At 51.7% G+C, this 20,000-nt stretch overlaps 20 non-coding genes across 20 annotated transcripts; all 20 read right to left on the bottom strand.

The window, feature by feature from the left end:
- Window positions 1-234: 234 nt before the first annotated feature.
- On the bottom strand, window positions 235-305 carry trnag-gcc (transfer RNA glycine (anticodon GCC)). The gene has a single exon. It is a non-coding gene; the product is annotated as a tRNA-Gly (tRNA).
- An 831-nt stretch (window positions 306-1,136) lies between these two features.
- trnad-guc (transfer RNA aspartic acid (anticodon GUC)) lies at window positions 1,137-1,208 on the bottom strand. The gene has a single exon. It is a non-coding gene; the product is annotated as a tRNA-Asp (tRNA).
- Window positions 1,209-1,312: 104 nt separating this feature from the next.
- Window positions 1,313-1,383, bottom strand: trnag-gcc (transfer RNA glycine (anticodon GCC)). Its single transcript has one exon. It is a non-coding gene; the product is annotated as a tRNA-Gly (tRNA).
- Window positions 1,384-2,375: 992 nt separating this feature from the next.
- On the bottom strand, window positions 2,376-2,446 carry trnag-gcc (transfer RNA glycine (anticodon GCC)). The gene has a single exon. It is a non-coding gene; the product is annotated as a tRNA-Gly (tRNA).
- A 1,007-nt stretch (window positions 2,447-3,453) lies between these two features.
- On the bottom strand, window positions 3,454-3,524 carry trnag-gcc (transfer RNA glycine (anticodon GCC)). The gene has a single exon. It is a non-coding gene; the product is annotated as a tRNA-Gly (tRNA).
- Window positions 3,525-4,531: 1,007 nt separating this feature from the next.
- Window positions 4,532-4,602, bottom strand: trnag-gcc (transfer RNA glycine (anticodon GCC)). The gene has a single exon. It is a non-coding gene; the product is annotated as a tRNA-Gly (tRNA).
- Window positions 4,603-5,594: 992 nt separating this feature from the next.
- Window positions 5,595-5,665, bottom strand: trnag-gcc (transfer RNA glycine (anticodon GCC)). Its single transcript has one exon. It is a non-coding gene; the product is annotated as a tRNA-Gly (tRNA).
- Window positions 5,666-6,672: 1,007 nt separating this feature from the next.
- On the bottom strand, window positions 6,673-6,743 carry trnag-gcc (transfer RNA glycine (anticodon GCC)). Its single transcript has one exon. It is a non-coding gene; the product is annotated as a tRNA-Gly (tRNA).
- Window positions 6,744-7,751: 1,008 nt separating this feature from the next.
- trnag-gcc (transfer RNA glycine (anticodon GCC)) lies at window positions 7,752-7,822 on the bottom strand. Its single transcript has one exon. It is a non-coding gene; the product is annotated as a tRNA-Gly (tRNA).
- Window positions 7,823-8,814: 992 nt separating this feature from the next.
- trnag-gcc (transfer RNA glycine (anticodon GCC)) lies at window positions 8,815-8,885 on the bottom strand. Its single transcript has one exon. It is a non-coding gene; the product is annotated as a tRNA-Gly (tRNA).
- A 1,008-nt stretch (window positions 8,886-9,893) lies between these two features.
- On the bottom strand, window positions 9,894-9,964 carry trnag-gcc (transfer RNA glycine (anticodon GCC)). Its single transcript has one exon. It is a non-coding gene; the product is annotated as a tRNA-Gly (tRNA).
- A 992-nt stretch (window positions 9,965-10,956) lies between these two features.
- Window positions 10,957-11,027, bottom strand: trnag-gcc (transfer RNA glycine (anticodon GCC)). Its single transcript has one exon. It is a non-coding gene; the product is annotated as a tRNA-Gly (tRNA).
- Window positions 11,028-12,034: 1,007 nt separating this feature from the next.
- trnag-gcc (transfer RNA glycine (anticodon GCC)) lies at window positions 12,035-12,105 on the bottom strand. The gene has a single exon. It is a non-coding gene; the product is annotated as a tRNA-Gly (tRNA).
- A 1,008-nt stretch (window positions 12,106-13,113) lies between these two features.
- trnag-gcc (transfer RNA glycine (anticodon GCC)) lies at window positions 13,114-13,184 on the bottom strand. Its single transcript has one exon. It is a non-coding gene; the product is annotated as a tRNA-Gly (tRNA).
- A 992-nt stretch (window positions 13,185-14,176) lies between these two features.
- trnag-gcc (transfer RNA glycine (anticodon GCC)) lies at window positions 14,177-14,247 on the bottom strand. The gene has a single exon. It is a non-coding gene; the product is annotated as a tRNA-Gly (tRNA).
- A 1,007-nt stretch (window positions 14,248-15,254) lies between these two features.
- On the bottom strand, window positions 15,255-15,325 carry trnag-gcc (transfer RNA glycine (anticodon GCC)). The gene has a single exon. It is a non-coding gene; the product is annotated as a tRNA-Gly (tRNA).
- A 1,008-nt stretch (window positions 15,326-16,333) lies between these two features.
- Window positions 16,334-16,404, bottom strand: trnag-gcc (transfer RNA glycine (anticodon GCC)). Its single transcript has one exon. It is a non-coding gene; the product is annotated as a tRNA-Gly (tRNA).
- A 1,010-nt stretch (window positions 16,405-17,414) lies between these two features.
- Window positions 17,415-17,485, bottom strand: trnag-gcc (transfer RNA glycine (anticodon GCC)). The gene has a single exon. It is a non-coding gene; the product is annotated as a tRNA-Gly (tRNA).
- A 992-nt stretch (window positions 17,486-18,477) lies between these two features.
- On the bottom strand, window positions 18,478-18,548 carry trnag-gcc (transfer RNA glycine (anticodon GCC)). The gene has a single exon. It is a non-coding gene; the product is annotated as a tRNA-Gly (tRNA).
- A 1,008-nt stretch (window positions 18,549-19,556) lies between these two features.
- Window positions 19,557-19,627, bottom strand: trnag-gcc (transfer RNA glycine (anticodon GCC)). The gene has a single exon. It is a non-coding gene; the product is annotated as a tRNA-Gly (tRNA).
- Between the last annotated feature and the right edge of the window lie 373 nt (window positions 19,628-20,000).

Raw genomic sequence — 20,000 nt, 5'->3', positions numbered from 1 at the left:
TCCTTCAAATCAAGTTCTGTGAGATGACGGTGAACCACGATAAGCAAAAGGCATTTTTCTCCCCGTCAGGGAATTGAACCCTGGTCTCCCGCGTGACAGGCGGGGATACTGACCACTATACTAACGAGGACACTGCCAGCTGAAGTTGTTTGCCGTAGTAGCTTACGAGGAATCACGTGCCAACGAGCCTGAATCAACTCAAACCAAGGCCGACGACGGCCCACGCAAGAGAAATGCATTGGCCGGGAATCGAATCCGGGCCTCCCGCGTGGCAGGCGAGAATTCTACCACTGAACCACCAATGAGTCCGCGACGGCCGATTTGGACGGAACGTGGTCTTGCCGTCATGCTAGGAGGGGAGGCGCGAGGAGGGACGTGTCAACTCGCACCAAAAGCCAGAGGGATGCACAGTCTCTTTCGTGACTCTTTTTGGATAACCCTCAAGGTGGGGTTCCATGGTGTAACGGTCAGCCCTCTGAATCCAGAAATCCGAGTTCAAATCTCGGTGGAACCTGCCAGAGCTTTAATCTGAGAGCCCAAACCCGCCCTTGACAGTGGCTGCTTGGTTTCAACCTTCCACTGAGGACACAGGGGTTGGGACCAATCAGCGTCCCGTGAGGAACCGCTGGCACCGCGCCCCCTAATAGTGCTACCATAGTGTTGGTGTGGGAACAGTAGGACTGGCGCTGCATTCGTTCATTCTTGTGTGGAGCGATGCGGGGTGAATCCCCTTCTTGGGAGGTTCGGGATAAATGGCTTTTTACAAAGTTACAAGCACAGATATTATGATTTATAATATAATGTTGTTAAGAAGAACTAAGCTAGCTACTGCAAGTTGTGTTTTCGTGTACTCTCGGTTACTTCAGTTATTCGAGGAGAGATGCGAGGGTTCTGATAGCCGCACGCGTCGGCCACCACAAACGTAAAACGATACGATCACAACTCCTTTTCTGTTCCGTCGTAAGTGTCCTTTGCTCGTTCTTGTTTGGAGCGATGCCGGACGTCCCGATTAGCCACCCAGTCATTTTACCGTAACTCACTCACGTACTACAGAAGTAAAGTGTCCTTCAAATCAAGTTCTGTGAGATGACGGTGAACCACGCTACAATGAACCGCGATAAGCAAAAGGCATTTTTCTCCCCGTCAGGGAATCGAACCCTGGTCTCCCGCGTGACAGGCGGGGATACTGACCACTATACTAACGAGGACACTGCCAGCTGACGTTGTTTGCCGTAGTAGCTCACGAGGATTCACGTGCCAACGAGCCCGAATCAACTCAAACCAAGGCTGACGACGGTCCACGCAAGAGAAATGCATTGGCCGGGAATCGAACCCGGGCCTCCCGCGTGGCAGGCGAGAATTCTACCACTGAACCACCAATGCGTCCTCGACGGCCGGTTTGGACGGAACGTGGTCTTGCCGTCATGCTAGGAGGGGAGGCGCGAGGAGGGACGTGTCAACTCGCACCAAAAGCCAGAGGGATGCACAGTCTCTTTCGTGACTCTTTTTGGATAACCCTCAAGGTGGGGTTCCATGGTGTAACGGTCAGCCCTCTGAATCCAGAAATCCGAGTTCAAATCTCGGTGGAACCTGCCAGAGCTTTAATCTGAGAGCCCAAACCCGCCCTTGACAGTGGCTGCTTGGTTTCAACCTTCCACTGAGGACACAGGGGTTGGGACCAATCAGCGTCCCGTGAGGAACCGCTGGCACCGCACCCCCTAATAGTGCTACCATAGTGTTGGTGTGGGAACAGTAGGACTGGCGCTGCATTCGTTCATTCTTGTGTGGAGCGATGCGGGGTGAATCCCCTTCTTGGGAGGTTCGGGATAAATGGCTTTTTACCAAGTTACAAGCACAAATATTATGATTTGTAATATAATGTTGTTAAGAAGAACTAAGCTAGCTACTTCAAGTTGTGTTATCGTCTACTCTCGGTTACTTCAGTCATTCGAGGAGAGATGCGAGGGTTCTGATAGCCGCACGCGTCGGCCACCACAAACGTAAAACGATACGATCACAACTCCTTTTCTGTTCCGTCGTAAGTGTTCTTTGCTCGTTCTTGTTTGGAGCGATGCCGGACGTCCCGAATAGCCACCCAGTCATTTTACCGTAACTCACTCACGTACTACAGAAGTAAAGTGTCCTTCAAATCAAGTTCTGTGAGATGAAGGTGAACCACGATAAGCAAAAGGCATTTTTCTCCCCGTCAGGGAATTGAACCCTGGTCTCCCGCGTGACAGGCGGGGATACTGACCACTATACTAACGAGGACACTGCCAGCTGAAGTTGTTTGCCGTAGTAGCTTACGAGGATTCACGTTCCAACGAGCCCGAATCAACTCAAACCAAGGCCGACGACGGCCCACGCAAGAGAAATGCATTGGCCGGGAATCGAACCCGGGCCTCCCGCGTGGCAGGCGAGAATTCTACCACTGAACCACCAATGCGTCCTCGACGGCAGGTTTGGACGGAACGTGGTCTTGCCGTCATGCTAGGAGGGGAGGCGCGAGAAGGGACGTGTCAACTCGCACCAAAAGCCAGAGGGATGCACAGTCTCTTTCGTGACTCTTTTTGGATAACCCTCAAGGTGGGGTTCCATGGTGTAACGGTCAACCCTCTGAATCCAGAAATCCGAGTTCAAATCTCGGTGGAACCTGCAAGAGCTTTTATCTGAGAGCCCAAACCCGCCCTTGACAGTGGCTGCTTGGTTTCAACCTTCCACTGAGGACACAGGGGTTGGGACCAATCAGCGTCCCGTGAGGAACCGCTGGCACCGCGCCCCCTAATAGTGCTACCATAGTGTTGGTGTGGGAACAGTAGGACTGGCGCTGCATTCGTTCATTCTTGTGTGGAGCGATGCGGGGTGAATCCCCTTTTTTGGAGGTTCGGGATAAATGGCTTTTTACCAAGTTACAAGCACAAATATTATGATTTGTAATATAATGTTGTTAAGAAGAACTAAGCTAGCTACTTCAAGTTGTGTTATCGTCTACTCTCGGTTACTTCAGTCATTCGAGGAGAGATGCGAGGGTTCTGATAGCCGCACGCGTCGCCCACCACAAACGTAAAACGATACGATCACAACTCCTTTTCTGTTCCGTCGTAAGTGTCCTTTGCTCGTTCTTGTTTGGAGCGATGCCGGACGTCCCGAATAGCCACCCAGTCATCTTACCGTAAGTCACTCACGTACTACAGAAGTAAAGTGTCCTTCAAATCAAGTTCTGTGAGATGACAGTCAACCACGCTACAATGAACCGCGATAAGCTAAAGGTATTTTTCTCCCCATCAGGGAATTGAACCCTGGTCTCCCGCGTGACAGGCAGGGATACTGACCACTATACTAACGAGGACACTGCCATCTGACGTTGTTTGCCGTAGTAGCTCACAAGGATTCACGTGCCAACGAGCCCGAATCAACTCAAACCAAGGCCGACGACGGTCCACGCAAGAGAAATGCATTGGCCGGGAATCGAACCCGGGCCTCCCGCGTGGCAGGCGAGAATTCTACCACTGAACCACCAATGCGTCCTCGATGGCCGGTTTGGACGGAACGTGGTCTTGCCGTCATGCTAGGAGGGGAGGCGCGAGGAGGGACGTGTCAACTCGCACCAAAAGCCAGAGGGATGCACAGTCTCTTTCGTGACTCTTTTTGGATAACCCTCAAGGTGGGGTTCCATGGTGTAACGGTCAGCCCTCTGAATCCAGAAATCCGAGTTCAAATCTCGGTGGAACCTGCCAGAGCTTTAATCTGAGAGCCCAAACCCGCCCTTGACAGTGGCTGCTTGGTTTCAACCTTCCACTGAGGACACAGGGGTTGGGACCAATCAGCGTCCCGTGAGGAACCGCTGGCACCGCACCCCCTAATAGTGCTACCATAGTGTTGGTGTGGGAACAGTAGGACTGGCGCTGCATTCGTTCATTCTTGTGTGGAGCGATGCGGGGTGAATCCCCTTCTTGGGAGGTTCGGGATAAATGGCTTTTTACCAAGTTACAAGCACAAATATTATGATTTGTAATATAATGTTGTTAAGAAGAACTAAGCTAGCTACTTCAAGTTGTGTTATCGTCTACTCTCGGTTACTTCAGTCATTCGAGGAGAGATGCGAGGGTTCTGATAGCCGCACGCGTCGGCCACCACAAACGTAAAACGATACGATCACAACTCCTTTTCTGTTCCGTCGTAAGTGTTCTTTGCTCGTTCTTGTTTGGAGCGATGCCGGACGTCCCGAATAGCCACCCAGTCATTTTACCGTAACTCACTCACGTACTACAGAAGTAAAGTGTCCTTCAAATCAAGTTCTGTGAGATGACAGTCAACCACGCTACAATGAACCGCGATAAGCTAAAGGTATTTTTCTCCCCATCAGGGAATTGAACCCTGGTCTCCCGCGTGACAGGCAGGGATACTGACCACTATACTAACGAGGACACTGCCATCTGACGTTGTTTGCCGTAGTAGCTCACAAGGATTCACGTGCCAACGAGCCCGAATCAACTCAAACCAAGGCCGACGACGGTCCACGCAAGAGAAATGCATTGGCCGGGAATCGAACCCGGGCCTCCCGCGTGGCAGGCGAGAATTCTACCACTGAACCACCAATGCGTCCTCGACGGCAGGTTTGGACGGAACGTGGTCTTGCCGTCATGCTAGGAGGGGAGGCGCGAGGAGGGACGTGTCAACTCGCACCAAAAGCCAGAGGGATGCACAGTCTCTTTCGTGACTCTTTTTGGATAACCCTCAAGGTGGGGTTCCATGGTGTAACGGTCAGCCCTCTGAATCCAGAAATCCGAGTTCAAATCTCGGTGGAACCTGCCAGAGCTTTAATCAGAGAGCCCAAACCCGCCCTTGACAGTGGCTGCTTGGTTTCAACCTTCCACTGAGGACACAGGGGTTGGGACCAATCAGCGTCCCGTGAGGAACCGCTGGCACCGCGCCCCCTAATAGTGCTACCATAGTGTTGGTGTGGGAACAGTAGGACTGGCGCTGCATTCGTTCATTCTTGTGTGGAGCGATGCGGGGTGAATCCCCTTCTTGGGAGGTTCGGGATAAATGGCTTTTTACCAAGTTACAAGCACAAATATTATGATTTGTAATATAATGTTGTTAAGAAGAACTAAGCTAGCTACTTCAAGTTGTGTTATCGTCTACTCTCGGTTACTTCAGTCATTCGAGGAGAGATGCGAGGGTTCTGATAGCCGCACGCGTCGGCCACCACAAACGTAAAACGATACGATCACAACTCCTTTTCTGTTCCGTCGTAAGTGTTCTTTGCTCGTTCTTGTTTGGAGCGATGCCGGACGTCCCGATCAGCCACCCAGTCATTTTACCGTAACTCACTCACGTACTACAGAAGTAAAGTGTCCTTCAAATCAAGTTCTGTGAGATGAAGGTGAACCACGATAAGCAAAAGGCATTTTTCTCCCCGTCAGGGAATTGAACCCTGGTCTCCCGCGTGACAGGCGGGGATACTGACCACTATACTAACGAGGACACTGCCAGCTGAAGTTGTTTGCCGTAGTAGCTTACGAGGATTCACGTGCCAACGAGCCCGAATCAACTCAAACCAAGGCGGACGACGGCCCACGCAAGAGAAATGCATTGGCCGGGAATCGAACCCGGGCCTCCCGCGTGGCAGGCGAGAATTCTACCACTGAACCACCAATGCGTCCTCGACGGCAGGTTTGGACGGAACGTGGTCTTGCCGTCATGCTAGGAGGGGAGGCGCGAGAAGGGACGTGTCAACTCGCACCAAAAGCCAGAGGGATGCACAGTCTCTTTCGTGACTCTTTTTGGATAACCCTCAAGGTGGGGTTCCATGGTGTAACGGTCAGCCCTCTGAATCCAGAAATCCGAGTTCAAATCTCGGTGGAACCTGCAAGAGCTTTTATCTGAGAGCCCAAACCCGCCCTTGACAGTGGCTGCTTGGTTTCAACCTTCCACTGAGGACACAGGGGTTGGGACCAATCAGCGTCCCGTGAGGAACCGCTGGCACCGCGCCCCCTAATAGTGCTACCATAGTGTTGGTGTGGGAACAGTAGGACTGGCGCTGCATTCGTTCATTCTTGTGTGGAGCGGTGCGGGGTGAATCCCCTTCTTTGGAGGTTCGGGATAAATGGCTTTTTACCAAGTTACAAGCACAAATATTATGATTTGTAATATAATGTTGTTAAGAAGAACTAAGCTAGCTACTTCAAGTTGTGTTATCGTCTACTCTCGGTTACTTCAGTCATTCGAGGAGAGATGCGAGGGTTCTGATAGCCGCACGCGTCGCCCACCACAAACGTAAAACGATACGATCACAACTCCTTTTCTGTTCCGTCGTAAGTGTCCTTTGCTCGTTCTTGTTTGGAGCGATGCCGGACGTCCCGAATAGCCACCCAGTCATCTTACCGTAAGTCACTCACGTACTACAGAAGTAAAGTGTCCTTCAAATCAAGTTCTGTGAGATGACAGTCAACCACGCTACAATGAACCGCGATAAGCTAAAGGTATTTTTCTCCCCATCAGGGAATTGAACCCTGGTCTCCCGCGTGACAGGCGGGGATACTGACCACTATACTAACGAGGACACTGCCAGCTGACGTTGTTTGCCGTAGTAGCTCACGAGGATTCACGTGCCAACGAGACCGAATCAACTCAAACCAAGGCCGACGACGGTCCACGCAAGAGAAATGCATTGGCCGGGAATCGAACCCGGGCCTCCCACGTGGCAGGCGAGAATTCTACCACTGAACCACCAATGCGTCCTTGACGGGCAGGTTTGGACGGAACGTGGTCTTGTCGTCATGCTAGGAGGGGAGGCGCGAGGAGGGACGTGTCAACTCGCACCAAAAGCCAGAGGGATGCACAGTCTCTTTCGTGACTCTTTTTGGATAACCCTCAAGGTGGGGTTCCATGGTGTAACGGTCAGCCCTCTGAATCCAGAAATCCGAGTTCAAATCTCGGTGGAACCTGCAAGAGCTTTTATCTGAGAGCCCAAACCCGCCCTTGACAGTGGCTGCTTGGTTTCAACCTTCCACTGAGGACACAGGGGTTGGGACCAATAAGCGTCCCGTGAGGAACCGCTGGCACCGCGCCCCCTAATAGTGCTACCATAGTGTTGGTGTGGGAACAGTAGGACTGGCGCTGCATTCGTTCATTCTTGTTTGGAGCGATGCGGGGTGAATCCCCTTCTTTGGAGGTTCGGGATAAATGGCTTTTTACCAAGTTACAAGCACAAATATTATGATTTGTAATATAATGTTGTTAAGAAGAACTAAGCTAGCTACTTCAAGTTGTGTTATCGTCTACTCTCGGTTACTTCAGTCATTCGAGGAGAGATGCGAGGGTTCTGATAGCCGCACGCGTCGCCCACCACAAACGTAAAACGATACGATCACAACTCCTTTTCTGTTCCGTCGTAAGTGTCCTTTGCTCGTTCTTGTTTGGAGCGATGCCGGACGTCCCGAATAGCCACCCAGTCATCTTACCGTAAGTCACTCACGTACTACAGAAGTAAAGTGTCCTTCAAATCAAGTTCTGTGAGATGACAGTCAACCACGCTACAATGAACCGCGATAAGCTAAAGGTATTTTTCTCCCCGTCAGGGAATTGAACCCTGGTCTCCCGCGTGACAGGCGGGGATACTGACCACTATACTAACGAGGACACTGCCAGCTGACGTTGTTTGCCGTAGTAGCTCACGAGGATTCACGTGCCAACGAGCCCGAATCAACTCAAACCAAGGCCGACGACGGTCCACGCAAGAGAAATGCATTGGCCGGGAATCGAACCCGGGCCTCCCGCGTGGCAGGCGAGAATTCTACCACTGAACCACCAATGCGTCCTCGACGGCCGGTTTGGACGGAACGGGGTCTTGCCGTAATGCTATGAGGGTAGGCGCGAGGAGGGACGTGTCAACTCGCACCAAAAGCCAGAGGGATGCACAGTCTCTTTCGTGACTCTTTTTGGATAACCCTCAAGGTGGGGTTCCATGGTGTAACGGTCAGCCCTCTGAATCCAGAAATCCGAGTTCAAATCTCGGTGGAACCTGCCAGAGCTTTAATCTGAGAGCCCAAACCCGCCCTTGACAGTGGCTGCTTGGTTTCAACCTTCCACTGAGGACACAGGGGTTGGGACCAATCAGCGTCCCGTGAGGAACCGCTGGCACCGCGCCCCCTAATAGTGCTACCATAGTGTTGGTGTGGGAACAGTAGGACTGGCGCTGCATTCGTTCATTCTTGTGTGGAGCGATGCAGGGTGAATCCCCTTCTTGGGAGGTTCGGGATAAATGGCTTTTTACCAAGTTACAAGCACAGATATTATGATTTGTAATATAATGTTGTTAAGAAGAACTAAGCTAGCTACTTCAAGTTGTGTTATCGTCTACTCTCGGTTACTTCAGTCATTCGAGGAGAGATGCGAGGGTTCTGATAGCCGCACGCGTCGGCAACCACAAACGTAAAACGATACGATCACAACTCCTTTTCTGTTCCGTCGTAAGTGTCCTTTGCTCGTTCTTGTTTGGAGCGATGCCGGACGTCCCGATCAGCCACCCAGTCATTTTACCGTAACTCACTCACGTACTACAGAAGTAAAGTGTCCTTCAAATCAAGTTCTGTGAGATGACGGTGAACCACGATAAGCAAAAGGCATTTTTCTCCCCGTCAGGGAATTGAAGCCTGGTCTCCCGCGTGACAGGCGGGGATACTGACTACTATACTAACGAGGACACTGCCAGCTGACGTTGTTTGCCGTAGTAGCTCACGAGGATTCACGTGCCAACGAGCCCGAATCAACTCAAACCAAGGCTGACGACGGTCCACGCAAGAGATATGCATTGGCCGGGAATCGAACCCGGGCCTCCCGCGTGGCAGGCGAGAATTCTACCACTGAACCACCAATGCTTCCTTGACGGGCTGATTTGTACGGAACGTGGTCTTGCCGTCATGCTAGGAGGGGAGGCGCGAGGAGGGACGTGTCAACTCGCACCAAAAGCCAGAGGGATGCACAGTCTCTTTCGTGACTCTTTTTGGATAACCCTCAAGGTGGGGTTCCATGGTGTAACGGTCAGCCCTCTGAATCCAGAAATCCGAGTTCAAATCTCGGTGGAACCTGCAAGAGCTTTTATCTGAGAGCCCAAACCCGCCCTTGACAGTGGCTGCTTGGTTTCAACCTTCCACTGAGGACACAGGGGTTGGGACCAATCAGCGTCCCGTGAGGAACCGCTGGCACCGCGCCCCCTAATAGTGCTACCATAGTGTTGGTGTGGGAACAGTAGGACTGGCGCTGCATTCGTTCATTCTTGTGTGGAGCGATGCGGGGTGAATCCCCTTCTTTGGAGGTTCGGGATAAATGGCTTTTTACCAAGTTACAAGCACAAATATTATGATTTGTAATATAATGTTGTTAAGAAGAACTAAGCTAGCTACTTCAAGTTGTGTTATCGTCTACTCTCGGTTACTTCAGTCATTCGAGGAGAGATGCGAGGGTTCTGATAGCCGCACGCGTCGGCCACCACAAACGTAAAACGATACGATCACAACTCCTTTTCTGTTACGTCGTAAGTGTCCTTTGCTCGTTCTTGTTTGGAGCGATGCCGGACGTCCCGAATAGCCACCCAGTCATCTTACCGTAACTCACTCACGTACTACAGAAGTAAAGTGTCCTTCAAATCAAGTTCTGTGAGATGACGGTGAACAACGCTACAATGAACCGCGATAAGGAAAAAGTATTTTTCTCCCCATCAGGGAATTGAACCCTGGTCTCCCGCGTGACAGGCGGGGATACAGACCACTATACTAACGAGGACACTGCCAGCTGACGTTGTTTGCCGTAGTAGCTCACGCGGATTCACGTGCCAACGAGCCCGAATCAACTCAAACCAAGGCCGAAGACGGTCCACGCAAGAGAAATGCATTGGCCGGGAATCGAACCCGGGCCTCCCGCGTGGCAGGCGAGAATTCTACCACTGAACCACCAATGCGTCCTCGACGGCAGGTTTGGACGGAACGTGGTCTTGCCGTCATGCTAGGAGGGGAGGCGCGAGGAGGGACGTGTCAACTCGCACCAAAAGCCAGAGGGATGCACAGTCTCTTTCGTGACTCTTTTTGGATAACCCTCAAGGTGGGGTTCCATGGTGTAACGGTCAGCCCTCTGAATCCAGAAATCCGAGTTCAAATCTCGGTGGAACCTGCCAGAGCTTTAATCAGAGAGCCCAAACCCGCCCTTGACAGTGGCTGCTTGGTTTCAACCTTCCACTGAGGACACAGGGGTTGGGACCAATCAGCGTCCCGTGAGGAACCGCTGGCACCGCGCCCCCTAATAGTGCTACCATAGTGTTGGTGTGGGAACAGTAGGACTGGCGCTGCATTCGTTCATTCTTGTGTGGAGCGATGCGGGGTGAATCCCCTTCTTGGGAGGTTCGGGATAAATGGCTTTTTACCAAGTTACAAGCACAAATATTATGATTTGTAATATAATGTTGTTAAGAAGAACTAAGCTAGCTACTTCAAGTTGTGTTATCGTCTACTCTCGGTTACTTCAGTCATTCGAGGAGAGATGCGAGGGTTCTGATAGCCGCACGCGTCGGCCACCACAAACGTAAAACGATACGATCACAACTCCTTTTCTGTTCCGTCGTAAGTGTTCTTTGCTCGTTCTTGTTTGGAGCGATGCCGGACGTCCCGAATAGCCACCCAGTCATTTTACCGTAACTCACTCACGTACTACAGAAGTAAAGTGTCCTTCAAATCAAGTTCTGTGAGATGAAGGTGAACCACGATAAGCAAAAGGCATTTTTCTCCCCGTCAGGGAATTGAACCCTGGTCTCCCGCGTGACAGGCGGGGATACTGACCACTATACTAACGAGGACACTGCCAGCTGAAGTTGTTTGCCGTAGTAGCTTACGAGGATTCACGTGCCAACGAGCCCGAATCAACTCAAACCAAGGCCGACGACGGCCCACGCAAGAGAAATGCATTGGCCGGGAATCGAACCCGGGCCTCCCGCGTGGCAGGCGAGAATTCTACCACTGAACCACCAATGCGTCCTCGACGGCAGGTTTGGACGGAACGTGGTCTTGCCGTCATGCTAGGAGGGGAGGCGCGAGGAGGGACGTGTCAACTCGCACCAAAAGCCAGAGGGATGCACAGTCTCTTTCGTGACTCTTTTTGGATAACCCTCAAGGTGGGGTTCCATGGTGTAACGGTCAGCCCTCTGAATCCAGAAATCCGAGTTCAAATCTCGGTGGAACCTGCAAGAGCTTTTATCTGAGAGCCCAAACCCGCCCTTGACAGTGGCTGCTTGGTTTCAACCTTCCACTGAGGACACAGGGGTTGGGACCAATCAGCGTCCCGTGAGGAACCGCTGGCACCGCGCCCCCTAATAGTGCTACCATAGTGTTGGTGTGGGAACAGTAGGACTGGGGCTGCATTTGTTCATTCTTGTTTGGAGCGATGCGGGGTGAATCCCCTTCTTTGGAGGTTCGGGATAAATGGCTTTTTACCAAGTTACAAGCACAAATATTATGATTTGTAATATAATGTTGTTAAGAAGAACTAAGCTAGCTACTTCAAGTTGTGTTATCGTCTACTCTCGGTTACTTCAGTCATTCGAGGAGAGATGCGAGGGTTCTGATAGCCGCACGCGTCGCCCACCACAAACGTAAAACGATACGATCACAACTCCTTTTCTGTTCCGTCGTAAGTGTCCTTTGCTCGTTCTTGTTTGGAGCGATGCCGGACGTCCCGAATAGCCACCCAGTCATCTTACCGTAAGTCACTCACGTACTACAGAAGTAAAGTGTCCTTCAAATCAAGTTCTGTGAGATGACAGTCAACCACGCTACAATGAACCGCGATAAGCTAAAGGTATTTTTCTCCCCATCAGGGAATTGAACCCTGGTCTCCCGCGTGACAGGCGGGGATACTGACCACTATACTAACGAGGACACTGCCAGCTGACGTTGTTTGCCGTAGTAGCTCACGAGGATTCACGTGCCAACGAGACCGAATCAACTCAAACCAAGGCCGACGACGGTCCACGCAAGAGAAATGCATTGGCCGGGAATCGAACCCGGGCCTCCCACGTGGCAGGCGAGAATTCTACCACTGAACCACCAATGCGTCCTTGACGGGCAGGTTTGGACGGAACGTGGTCTTGTCGTCATGCTAGGAGGGGAGGCGCGAGGAGGGACGTGTCAACTCGCACCAAAAGCCAGAGGGATGCACAGTCTCTTTCGTGACTCTTTTTGGATAACCCTCAAGGTGGGGTTCCATGGTGTAACGGTCAGCCCTCTGAATCCAGAAATCCGAGTTCAAATCTCGGTGGAACCTGCAAGAGCTTTTATCTGAGAGCCCAAACCCGCCCTTGACAGTGGCTGCTTGGTTTCAACCTTCCACTGAGGACACAGGGGTTGGGACCAATAAGCGTCCCGTGAGGAACCGCTGGCACCGCGCCCCCTAATAGTGCTACCATAGTGTTGGTGTGGGAACAGTAGGACTGGCGCTGCATTCGTTCATTCTTGTGTGGAGCGATGCGGGGTGAATCCCCTTCTTTGGAGGTTCGGGATAAATGGCTTTTTACCAAGTTACAAGCACAAATATTATGATTTGTAATATAATGTTGTTAAGAAGAACTAAGCTAGCTACTTCAAGTTGTGTTATCGTCTACTCTCGGTTACTTCAGTCATTCGAGGAGAGATGCGAGGGTTCTGATAGCCGCACGCGTCGGCCACCACAAACGTAAAACGATACGATCACAACTCCTTTTCTGTTACGTCGTAAGTGTCCTTTGCTCGTTCTTGTTTGGAGCGATGCCGGACGTCCCGAATAGCCACCCAGTCATCTTACCGTAACTCACTCACGTACTACAGAAGTAAAGTGTCCTTCAAATCAAGTTCTGTGAGATGACGGTGAACAACGCTACAATGAACCGCGATAAGGAAAAAGTATTTTTCTCCCCATCAGGGAATTGAACCCTGGTCTCCCGCGTGACAGGCGGGGATACAGACCACTATACTAACGAGGACACTGCCAGCTGACGTTGTTTGCCGTAGTAGCTCACGCGGATTCACGTGCCAACGAGCCCGAATCAACTCAAACCAAGGCCGAAGACGGTCCACGCAAGAGAAATGCATTGGCCGGGAATCGAACCCGGGCCTCCCGCGTGGCAGGCGAGAATTCTACCACTGAACCACCAATGCGTCCTCGACGGCAGGTTTGGACGGAACGTGGTCTTGCCGTCATGCTAGGAGGGGAGGCGCGAGGAGGGACGTGTCAACTCGCACCAAAAGCCAGAGGGATGCACAGTCTCTTTCGTGACTCTTTTTGGATAACCCTCAAGGTGGGGTTCCATGGTGTAACGGTCAGCCCTCTGAATCCAGAAATCCGAGTTCAAATCTCGGTGGAACCTGCCAGAGCTTTAATCAGAGAGCCCAAACCCGCCCTTGACAGTGGCTGCTTGGTTTCAACCTTCCACTGAGGACACAGGGGTTGGGACCAATCAGCGTCCCGTGAGGAACCGCTGGCACCGCGCCCCCTAATAGTGCTACCATAGTGTTGGTGTGGGAACAGTAGGACTGGCGCTGCATTCGTTCATTCTTGTGTGGAGCGATGCGGGGTGAATCCCCTTCTTGGGAGGTTCGGGATAAATGGCTTTTTACCAAGTTACAAGCACAAATATTATGATTTGTAATATAATGTTGTTAAGAAGAACTAAGCTAGCTACTTCAAGTTGTGTTATCGTCTACTCTCGGTTACTTCAGTCATTCGAGGAGAGATGCGAGGGTTCTGATAGCCGCACGCGTCGGCCACCACAAACGTAAAACGATACGATCACAACTCCTTTTCTGTTCCGTCGTAAGTGTTCTTTGCTCGTTCTTGTTTGGAGCGATGCCGGACGTCCCGAATAGCCACCCAGTCATTTTACCGTAACTCACTCACGTACTACAGAAGTAAAGTGTCCTTCAAATCAAGTTCTGTGAGATGAAGGTGAACCACGATAAGCAAAAGGCATTTTTCTCCCCGTCAGGGAATTGAACCCTGGTCTCCCGCGTGACAGGCGGGGATACTGACCACTATACTAACGAGGACACTGCCAGCTGAAGTTGTTTGCCGTAGTAGCTTACGAGGATTCACGTGCCAACGAGCCCTAATCAACTCAAACCAAGGCCGACGACGGCCCACGCAAGAGAAATGCATTGGCCGGGAATCGAACCCGGGCCTCCCGCGTGGCAGGCGAGAATTCTACCACTGAACCACCAATGCGTCCTCGACGGCAGGTTTGGACGGAACGTGGTCTTGCCGTCATGCTAGGAGGGGAGGCGCGAGGAGGGACGTGTCAACTCGCACCAAAAGCCAGAGGGATGCACAGTCTCTTTCGTGACTCTTTTTGGATAACCCTCAAGGTGGGGTTCCATGGTGTAACGGTCAGCCCTCTGAATCCAGAAATCCGAGTTCAAATCTCGGTGGAACCTGCAAGAGCTTTTATCTGAGAGCCCAAACCCGCCCTTGACAGTGGCTGCTTGGTTTCAACCTTCCACTGAGGACACAGGGGTTGGGACCAATCAGCGTCCCGTGAGGAACCGCTGGCACCGCGCCCCCTAATAGTGCTACCATAGTGTTGGTGTGGGAACAGTAGGACTGGCGCTGCATTCGTTCATTCTTGTTTGGAGCGATGCGGGGTGAATCCCCTTCTTTGGAGGTTCGGGATAAATGGCTTTTTACCAAGTTACAAGCACAAATATTATGATTTGTAATATAATGTTGTTAAGAAGAACTAAGCTAGCTACTTCAAGTTGTGTTATCGTCTACTCTCGGTTACTTCAGTCATTCGAGGAGAGATGCGAGGGTTCTGATAGCCGCACGCGTCGCCCACCACAAACGTAAAACGATACGATCACAACTCCTTTTCTGTTCCGTCGTAAGTGTCCTTTGCTCGTTCTTGTTTGGAGCGATGCCGGACGTCCCGAATAGCCACCCAGTCATCTTACCGTAAGTCACTCACGTACTACAGAAGTAAAGTGTCCTTCAAATCAAGTTCTGTGAGATGACAGTCAACCACGCTACAATGAACCGCGATAAGCTAAAGGTATTTTTCTCCCCATCAGGGAATTGAACCCTGGTCTCCCGCGTGACAGGCGGGGATACTGACCACTATACTAACGAGGACACTGCCAGCTGACGTTGTTTGCCGTAGTAGCTCACGAGGATTCACGTGCCAACGAGACCGAATCAACTCAAACCAAGGCCGACGACGGTCCACGCAAGAGAAATGCATTGGCCGGGAATCGAACCCGGGCCTCCCACGTGGCAGGCGAGAATTCTACCACTGAACCACCAATGCGTCCTTGACGGGCAGGTTTGGACGGAACGTGGTCTTGTCGTCATGCTAGGAGGGGAGGCGCGAGGAGGGACGTGTCAACTCGCACCAAAAGCCAGAGGGATGCACAGTCTCTTTCGTGACTCTTTTTGGATAACCCTCAAGGTGGGGTTCCATGGTGTAACGGTCAGCCCTCTGAATCCAGAAATCCGAGTTCAAATCTCGGTGGAACCTGCAAGAGCTTTTATCTGAGAGCCCAAACCCGCCCTTGACAGTGGCTGCTTGGTTTCAACCTTCCACTGAGGACACAGGGGTTGGGACCAATAAGCGTCCCGTGAGGAACCGCTGGCACCGCGCCCCCTAATAGTGCTACCATAGTGTTGGTGTGGGAACAGTAGGACTGGCGCTGCATTCGTTCATTCTTGTTTGGAGCGATGCGGGGTGAATCCCCTTCTTTGGAGGTTCGGGATAAATGGCTTTTTACCAAGTTACAAGCACAAATATTATGATTTGTAATATAATGTTGTTAAGAAGAACTAAGCTAGCTACTTCAAGTTGTGTTATCGTCTACTCTCGGTTACTTCAGTCATTCGAGGAGAGATGCGAGGGTTCTGATAGCCGCACGCGTCGCCCACCACAAACGTAAAACGATACGATCACAACTCCTTTTCTGTTCCGTCGTAAGTGTCCTTTGCTCGTTCTTGTTTGGAGCGATGCCGGACGTCCCGAATAGCCACCCAGTCATCTTACCGTAAGTCACTCACGTACTACAGAAGTAAAGTGTCCTTCAAATCAAGTTCTGTGAGATGACAGTCAACCACGCTACAATGAACCGCGATAAGCTAAAGGTATTTTTCTCCCCATCAGGGAATTGAACCCTGGTCTCCCGCGTGACAGGCGGGGATACTGACCACTATACTAACGAGGACACTGCCAGCTGACGTTGTTTGCCGTAGTAGCTCACGAGGATTCACGTGCCAACGAGCCCAAATCAACTCAAACCAAGGCCGACAACGGTCCACGCAAGAGAAATGCTTTGGCCGGGAATCGAACCCGGGCCTCCCACGTGGCAGGCGAGAATTCTACCACTGAACCACCAATGCGTCCTTGACGGGCAGGTTTGGACGGAACGTGGTCTTGTCGTCATGCTAGGAGGGGAGGCGCGAGGAGGGACGTGTCAACTCGCACCAAAAGCCAGAGGGATGCACAGTCTCTTTTTCGTGACTCTTTTTGGATAACCCTCAAGGTGGGGTTCCATGGTGTAACGGTCAGCCCTCTGAATCCAGAAATCCGAGTTCAAATCTCGGTGGAACCTGCCAGAGCTTTTATCTGAGAGCCCAAACCCGCCCTTGACAGTGGCTGCTTGGTTTCAACCTTCCACTGACGACACAGGGGTTGGGACCAATCAGCGTCCCGTGAGGAACCGCTGGCACCGCGCCCCCTAATAGTGCTACCATAGTGTTGGTGTGGGAACAGTAGGACTGGCGCTGCATTCGTTCATTCTTGTGTGGAGCGATGCGGGGTGAATCCCCTTCTTGGGAGGTTCGGGATAAATGGCTTTTTACCAAGTTACAAGCGCAAATATTATGATTTGTAATATAATGTTGTTAAGAAGAACTAAGCTAGCTACTTCAAGTTGTGTTATCGTCTACTCTCGGTTACTTCAGTCATTCGAGGAGAGATGCGAGGGTTCGGATAGCCGCACGCGTCGGCCACCACAAAAGTAAAACGATACGATCACAACTCCTTTTCTGTTCCGTCGTAAGTGTCCTTTGCTCGTTCTTGTTTGGAGCGATGCCGGACGTCCCGAATAGCCACCCAGTCATTTTACCGTAACTCACTCACGTACTACAGAAGTAAAGTGTCCTTCAAATCAAGTTCTGTGAGATGACGGTGAACCACGCTACAATGAACCGCGATAAGCAAAAGGCATTTTTCTCCCCGTCAGGGAATTGAACCCTGGTCTCCCGCGTGACAGGCGGGGATACTGACCACTATACTAACGAGGACACTGCCAGCTGACGTTGTTTGCCGTAGTAGCTCACGAGGATTCACGTGCCAACGAGCCCGAATCAACTCAAACCAAGGCCGACGACGGTCCACGCAAGAGAAATGCATTGGCCGGGAATCGAACCCGGGCCTCCCGCGTGGCAGGCGAGAATTCTACCACTGAACCACCAATGCGTCCTCGACGGCCGGTTTGGACGGAACGGGGTCTTGCCGTAATGCTATGAGGGTAGGCGCGAGGAGGGACGTGTCAACTCGCACCAAAAGCCAGAGGGATGCACAGTCTCTTTCGTGACTCTTTTTGGATAACCCTCAAGGTGGGGTTCCATGGTGTAACGGTCAGCCCTCTGAATCCAGAAATCCGAGTTCAAATCTCGGTGGAACCTGCCAGAGCTTTAATCTGAGAGCCCAAACCCGCCCTTGACAGTGGCTGCTTGGTTTCAACCTTCCACTGAGGACACAGGGGTTGGGACCAATCAGCGTCCCGTGAGGAACCGCTGGCACCGCGCCCCCTAATAGTGCTACCATAGTGTTGGTGTGGGAACAGTAGGACTGGCGCTGCATTCGTTCATTCTTGTGTGGAGCGATGCAGGGTGAATCCCCTTCTTGGGAGGTTCGGGATAAATGGCTTTTTACCAAGTTACAAGCACAGATATTATGATTTGTAATATAATGTTGTTAAGAAGAACTAAGCTAGCTACTTCAAGTTGTGTTATCGTCTACTCTCGGTTACTTCAGTCATTCGAGGAGAGATGCGAGGGTTCTGATAGCCGCACGCGTCGGCAACCACAAACGTAAAACGATACGATCACAACTCCTTTTCTGTTCCGTCGTAAGTGTCCTTTGCTCGTTCTTGTTTGGAGCGATGCCGGACGTCCCGATCAGCCACCCAGTCATTTTACCGTAACTCACTCACGTACTACAGAAGTAAAGTGTCCTTCAAATCAAGTTCTGTGAGATGACGGTGAACCACGATAAGCAAAAGGCATTTTTCTCCCCGTCAGGGAATTGAAGCCTGGTCTCCCGCGTGACAGGCGGGGATACTGACTACTATACTAACGAGGACACTGCCAGCTGACGTTGTTTGCCGTAGTAGCTCACGAGGATTCACGTGCCAACGAGCCCGAATCAACTCAAACCAAGGCCGACGACGGTCCACGCAAGAGATATGCATTGGCCGGGAATCGAACCCGGGCCTCCCGCGTGGCAGGCGAGAATTCTACCACTGAACCACCAATGCTTCCTTGACGGGCTGATTTGTACGGAACGTGGTCTTGCCGTCATGCTAGGAGGGGAGGCGCGAGGAGGGACGTGTCAACTCGCACCAAAAGCCAGAGGGATGCACAGTCTCTTTCGTGACTCTTTTTGGATAACCTTCAAGGTGGGGTTCCATGGTGTAACGGTCAGCCCTCTGAATCCAGAAATCCGAGTTCAAATCTCGGTGGAACCTGCAAGAGCTTTTATCTGAGAGCCCAAACCCGCCCTTGACAGTGGCTGCTTGGTTTCAACCTTCCACTGAGGACACAGGGGTTGGGACCAATCAGCGTCCCGTGAGGAACCGCTGGCACCGCGCCCCCTAATAGTGCTACCATAGTGTTGGTGTGGGAACAGTAGGACTGGCGCTGCATTCGTTCATTCTTGTGTGGAGCGATGCGGGGTGAATCCCCTTCTTTGGAGGTTCGGGATAAATGGCTTTTTACCAAGTTACAAGCACAAATATTATGATTTGTAATATAATGTTGTTAAGAAGAACTAAGCTAGCTACTTCAAGTTGTGTTATCGTCTACTCTCGGTTACTTCAGTCATTCGAGGAGAGATGCGAGGGTTCTGATAGCCGCACGCGTCGGCCACCACAAACGTAAAACGATACGATCACAACTCCTTTTCTGTTACGTCGTAAGTGTCCTTTGCTCGTTCTTGTTTGGAGCGATGCCGGACGTCCCGAATAGCCACCCAGTCATCTTACCGTAACTCACTCACGTACTACAGAAGTAAAGTGTCCTTCAAATCAAGTTCTGTGAGATGACGGTGAACAACGCTACAATGAACCGCGATAAGGAAAAAGTATTTTTCTCCCCATCAGGGAATTGAACCCTGGTCTCCCGCGTGACAGGCGGGGATACTGACCACTATACTAACGAGGACACTGCCAGCTGACGTTGTTTGCCGTAGTAGCTCACGCGGATTCACGTGCCAACGAGCCCGAATCAACTCAAACCAAGGCCGAAGACGGTCCACGCAAGAGAAATGCATTGGCCGGGAATCGAACCCGGGCCTCCCGCGTGGCAGGCGAGAATTCTACCACTGAACCACCAATGCGTCCTCGACGGCAGGTTTGGACGGAACGTGGTCTTGCCGTCATGCTAGGAGGGGAGGCGCGAGGAGGGACGTGTCAACTCGCACCAAAAGCCAGAGGGATGCACAGTCTCTTTCGTGACTCTTTTTGGATAACCCTCAAGGTGGGGTTCCATGGTGTAACGGTCAGCCCTCTGAATCCAGAAATCCGAGTTCAAATCTCGGTGGAACCTGCCAGAGCTTTAATCAGAGAGCCCAAACCTGCCCTTGACAGTGGCTGCTTGGTTTCAACCTTCCACTGAGGACACAGGGGTTGGGACCAATCAGCGTCCCGTGAGGAACCGCTGGCACCGCGCCCCCTAATAGTGCTACCATAGTGTTGGTGTGGGAACAGTAG

The sequence above is a fragment of the Osmerus eperlanus genome, chromosome 11 (assembly GCF_963692335.1).
Source record: "Osmerus eperlanus chromosome 11, fOsmEpe2.1, whole genome shotgun sequence".
Taxonomy (NCBI): domain Eukaryota; kingdom Metazoa; phylum Chordata; class Actinopteri; order Osmeriformes; family Osmeridae; genus Osmerus; species Osmerus eperlanus.
The sequence above is the reverse complement of the archived record's forward strand: the minus strand, read 5'-3'. Positions and strand labels throughout refer to the sequence as shown.